The following is a 6344-nucleotide window of genomic DNA, read 5'->3' as shown; positions in this document are numbered from 1 at the left end:
GTGATTGCTGTTATATAAAATTGAATTGAATTGAACTGAATTGAAGAATATTACAAATGAATTAATAAAGTGAAATGGCAAAATTGACTCTGGCCAATACTGAAATTAAACTATGTACAAAACCTGAAAATATGGAAAAATACAAAATTAGAATAAATCTATGTCCTACTTGACATTTGAAATGTCTAGTACCTGCAATATCAAAACTGAAAACAGAAGAATGTTTTTTCTTTTGTTTCCTTGCTTTTTGGTTGTGTTTGTGCATATTAGGTGACGGGGGAAAGGACTAATGGGCACTAGGGATGGGTATGAGAGCAATAAACAAGGCCGGTTGTGAATTGGTTTGGCATAAAATTTAAGGAATGGACTTTTTATATTGACAGTGCCATATTAAAATGCTCCCCACCCAATTCAGTGAGAAATAACACTAACAGTACTGACAATAATTGCACTTTTTCTTTAAACATCAGTGCATTGCTCCAAATGCACAAATACAATGAGTGTTATATGCTATATGCAGGATACAAAAAAAAAACAGAACATGGCTGTAAAAGCATTCTAATGCCAGCAGATGGCGACCTGCTGCAATAAGAATGAATTCTTCTGAGCACAGAAAAGCATTTTTGAGTTAACATGAGGAGCTTGACTCGAGTCAACGTGAGCACTGTGGCAAATAAACAGAAGCATAAAAGGCCTTTTGTACTTTGTCCCTTCGCTGCTGCAGATATCTTCGACAAGGTCAATTTTCTCTCAGGAACAACAACCCATCTGAATGTTTATGTGCGGTAAGTGATCATCTTCACTATTAACGTGCTTTGGGTTGTGCAAGCCCTTAAGCAATAAGTCTCTTATTGGCTTGTTACAGAGAGTTATTAGGTTTGCCCCGCGGCCCCCGCTGGTATTTAATTACCCTTGCACTCTCTCCTTTTCATCACGACGTTGATGATGGCTGCCATTGCCAGTAGGTGAAAGAGGAGACTTCACCAGACCTTAATTAGTTCATTTGCCTCTGCCTGCCAGGCACAGATGGAGCTCTTTATTACTGTCACTGCCAGGCTCATTCTGCTATGATGATGAGTGTCTTAAGAGGAAGAGCTTGACATCCTAAAATGACACGATGACATGGCCAAAACAGAATCGGTTCAACAAACTAACCAAAAGCAGTTCTATTTTAGCCAGTTCATCATGGAGCAAGCCTACCATATTATAGTCTCATCCCTATGAGATCACAGTGTAAAGATAAAATCTAACCACCTATAAGGTTTCACTTTAGTCTTTCTGTTTATTCTTCAATAAGGCCTTTTTGTTTGGGGTGTGCTTGCAGTTTCATGCCTTTAATAATTGTATGTCTGTTTATTTAATCAGGTAAAAATCTCACCCAGACTGAAACGCTTTATTTAAAGTGAGAAGGCAGCAGAGATTTTAATAAATATAACTAAATAAACAAATACAACTGGCACACACGACAGCTTTATTTGTTAATTTTATAAGAAAGTGAACAAAACAACAAAAGCATACATTATAACATAACTGTTTTCCTCCTTTAAAATGGGCATAAACTGCCTCAGACAAACCACTTCTCCTTCCATAGAAAAAGGGGCAACATATTTAAAAACTTCTTTTTCCTTATTCTGATTCTGTGGTATATAAAAAAACAACCAATGGGAAAGTATGTGGACATAGAGGGATGAGTGTACAGAGAACAGTGATGTACATGATTGATGCTATCCAGCCTCTTTAGTTTAGATGCTGTGATTTCAGCAGATGTCTGTATGGTTACAAACATTAGAATACTGTACATAGATACATATTTGTATATTTGTGTCCCAAGTAGTTCTTAACATCATCATTATCTTGGCGCCAACACATAAAAATACAACATCAGTATACAATCCTTTATGGGGTTAATGTCACACTTCCCCATTGCCTATACAGAAACCAGCCAATTTCATGGGTCAGACTGGGTGATCTGGATTAAATCAAAAGAAAAGAAATCATTCTAACTACAATGACAGTGATAATTTTAGCAGTAAATAGAAAAGGATAAATGAAGGTAGAACAAAACAAAACAAAATTTCCATCAGGAACAATTAGGTTTTTTTTTTTAAAGATATTAAAGGGGAGTCTGTGTAATTAAATTCATATTAATTCATCTTTAGTCCTGACATGAGTCATTATTCAGTGAAACGGTTCATAATGCATCCAGTCTTGGGATAACTCAAGAATATTCTGGTAAGATAGATTTAAGTGATCATCTACAATATTAATAATGTGCAGATCTCTTCTGTATCTTGACTCTGACCAGTTTGGGCATTGACACAGGATCTCTGTGGGTGTCTTTCACCAGGGGCTAATTTTACCAAAATAGACTTTGACTATGGTGCAAATAAACCAAAATAGTCATGTGTCTAAATTAATCCATTGCGCTGACTTTCTCGAGCAAGACTGGTACACTGTTTTTGTTGCACAGACTTACTTCAGAGAAGAAATCTAGCAGCTAACCACTCAGCTATGTTTACTGCGGCAGGAAATGTTTGTCTTTTGGAAGAATTCAACAGTTTAAAGGTCCTTTTAGATGCTGCCTTATTTCCCAGCAGGTCACCCCCGCGGATGGATCCACGTATTTGATTTGACACCGGTTTTAACCCTCCCATTTATCTGTGTTCGGGACTGGCACAAGGAGTCCACCAGCTTGTAACCCCCTCCTGGATGAATTCAGCAGTAGACAGTAGTAAACAAAGAGTGTAACCATGAAAAGGATAAGAACAAGTAATGACAGCAACAGTAAACAGTGCAGGAAACTTCCTGTTACATAAAATCTCAGCGCAGTGCAAACCTGTAGCAAAGCTTTGATGCTGTGGTTTGCTAATGGAGGTGGGCAGACTACTTCTGTCATTTACTTAGTGAGCTTAAGGATAGCTTTAGTGGGCAAACAACAACACCTGACAATAAAATGTACTTTTCAAAACTGCTGTACTTTTTCACTGAGTTACCACTGTCTCTGAAACATCTTTCTCTTCTTGCTCTTGCCGGGAGTCACATATTTTGACTCTCGTTTTCTGCTTATAGGTTTTAGAGTCACATCAGACATCGGTCTTAGGCTTGAGTTAGGTAAGGGTTGGGAAGGGTGTGTGGGGGTGGTGGGGTGGGGGTTCTACCCCTCTCACTAGCTTAGGTCCTTCTCATGAATACTTGATTGAGTTGGGATCTGTTGGAGTTTGGCAGCTGGATAAATTCTTTGAGCCATTAGTAAACGTTTCGTGGTGCTCTATCTTACTGGTGGAGGCCATATGGAGATGTGCTTTGCCTCCAACAATGTTTAGTAGAGTGTTTTTTAAATCTGTCAAAGGCTCTTATAAAGTAGGCAAATATACACTATATCCAGACTGCTAGATTATAGAAAATGGTTCATGAATAGAGTAATGTACATCTACTCTATACTTATGCTCTCTTAAGAAAGCACGCTGGTGGTGGATAATGGGTTAGGATTTCTGGATGATCCTTTTGCAAGCAGTTATGGGGCCAACTTCAGGATCAGGATCCCATGTTTAGCTACAGAGGAACATCGTTTGCGTCTTTAGCACGAACTAAAAGTGGATTTTCAATTTAGCGGCCTGTGATTAACTAGAAAACTATTTCCCATCTATAAATTCACTGCTCAAAACAGGGACATCAGTTGGCATGGTAACCTCATTTCCCATCTGCAGGCCTCATTCATACTGAAAAATGACACTCCGGCAGCTCTCAAGAAACAATTCAATATTCCTGCCGTAACAGCAGGTCAGAGTATGTCTTCTCTAAATCTTGGTCATGGTGTATATCTTTCTTAGGAAATAACAAATGGCATGTTTAGAAAGGCTTTAATTTGCAGTGAATATGATTTCAATTGATTGATTAGTGTATACAGTGCTGAGTGCAGGAGTGTGTTAAGTATTGACAAATTTATATCTAGAATGGTCTTTGGCATCTTATTCGACTTCTGGAAATGAAAACACTGAAAACTCTGTGTTGGATCATGGCAGACTTTGACATATTGGGTAAAATACTTGCAGAAAGTCAGTTCCTTAAAGCTTGCTGGAAACGCATACAAGGAAATTGGGTAGCCTTTATTAACGTTAGATCTCATTTTCAGATAAATGGATGTGTAAATATAACAAGCTGTGGTTTTACTGGAGCTTAAGATCAGGACTATTTCTTGGCCAGTTGCAGTGACTTTCTGTAGTCTTTAGAGGCCATTAGAAGTTACTGGCAGCAATCAAAGACATTCGGAAACTGTTGACTCATATAGGATGGGGTGTCATATATTATAAATGTTGTTAATACAAACAAATGTATAAAGAAACCGTTTTAAATAGCTCTGTATAGCATTATTATCTCTTTGACTTTCAGTTTCAGTCTACTGACCTTGAAGAAGAGATCAGAGGTCAAATGTGACAGGATTTGGTGGTGGTAATAATATAAAAGTATGACTGTACCCAACAGCCACTTAGTTAATATATTGTATGTTCACACTACAGTTACAACAAGTTACAAAACAACAATGTCTCTAAATAGTTGCTAAAGTTTTCCTCAAGTAGTCTTCAAAATCGTTCCTGGGCTTGTATACATGAAAGTGTAATGCTTGTCATGGTGACAAGCAGTGGCACGCTTCTGCAGTGGTTAGCATTGATGACTCACAAAAAGAAGGTCCTCGATTTGAATCCACCAACTTGCTTGGCATCTCTGTGAAATCTGGATGTTCTCGGGTTGGTTATTCTAAATTGGCCACAGGTGTAAGTGCTCTGTTATCCATGCAATATACTGGTGAACTGTACAAGATGCAATCCCGGGACAACTAGGATAGGCTCCAGCACCCTCCATGACCCCATATTTGATAAGCAAATAAGAAAATGAATGGAAAAGAAAAGAATTTGAAATGTTCGTGACATTGTAGATTCATATTGCCAGCTTGTGCACAAAGATTAGAGTGTGTTCTTGTAGGCATTACTGACTCCGATCAAAATGCATCTGTTTAAAAGAGGCAAGCCTTTCAAGCCTCTTAATATAACGTACTGCACGAATACAACAGATGGAGAAGATAGAACTTTACTCTCAGTAGATGTAGAAAAGGATACTGTAGATAGCCCTGCTTGATGCTCTGAATAACAATGTTATTTCAGCATTTAATATTAGTAGCTTAGTAGCTTTGCCACCCTTATTGTTTAAACTAACCACAGAACCCATTGTTATGTTGCTGTGGCACACAAGAATATTTCTGGTACACACACGAATATCTTTGCTGTTAAGACTGGTCAGATGCACACATTGCATAGCTCCATTTGAAGATGCTGTTCGAGGTATTCTTGAGGTATAATTACAACTTCCAGATTATTTTCATTTTTCTAAATTTTCTTTCATTTTGTTAAACAAATAAAAGGGGCAGCTCCGTTGCTTACGTTTCCATATTTAAACATATTTACCTGTTTAGCATTTGTAAAATTATTGAAAAAAGTTATGATCCTACCTTTGAGCTTATAAATTAGAAGAAAGATTAATAGTACCTGAAATTAATACCCCTCCAAAATTGTTGTACCTGGTCCAAATCTTTGCTCTTGCCATTTTCCTCCTTTACTACATTTTTGGCATTTGTGTGACAATTTTATTGTGAAATGATAGATGAAACAGGCTACAACTAACATTGCTATACCTAGCAAATTACATTGTTTTTCAGTGGTACTATTGGGCTGCACAGCTGCAGACTATAATGTATTACTTCTCCCTAAAGCCAACCCAGCATGGGTCGACACTGAATCATCTTAACTTATTCCTGAACTAAGACTAAGACACATGTACTCTGCAAATATTAAAAAGCTGAGAGAGGAAACACCTGATCCATTAGATATTGATACTATTATAATCTGGTGTACCATTTCTTCAGTTTCTGGTTATAGCCTAGCATGGGATAATAATGACTTTAAACCTGGAAAAATGGACGAAGGCATCTACCTGTAGCCCACCAACAGATGGTATGTTTCAAAATGATAACTTAATCATCACCTAGATTACTGCTTGCGACAGGCACCACTTGTGGGGGCTCTGAGCCCTTGCAGGTGGGATGCAGACAATGAGGTGAAAAACATGACGTGAAGTAAACCAACAATTGCCTTTACTGACAGCTCCATCCATCCATCTATCCAGCCAACCAAAATTGTAAACGTAGAAAAGTACAAAAAGCAGAATTCCAGAATGAGGAGATTGACACATGAAAAACAACTGAGAGGATTCATTAGCAGGATCTAACAAAGGAAAAGGGAAGGAGAGGACTGTAGATACACAAAGGACTAATTTAAAGCATGACCAAAACA

Source organism: Diplotaxodon limnothrissa, linkage group LG7, assembly GCF_057381915.1.
Source record: "Diplotaxodon limnothrissa isolate DT_005_m linkage group LG7, D_limnothrissa_male_GT1.1, whole genome shotgun sequence".
NCBI lineage: Eukaryota > Metazoa > Chordata > Actinopteri > Cichliformes > Cichlidae > Diplotaxodon > Diplotaxodon limnothrissa.
This window is presented reverse-complemented; position numbering follows the sequence as displayed.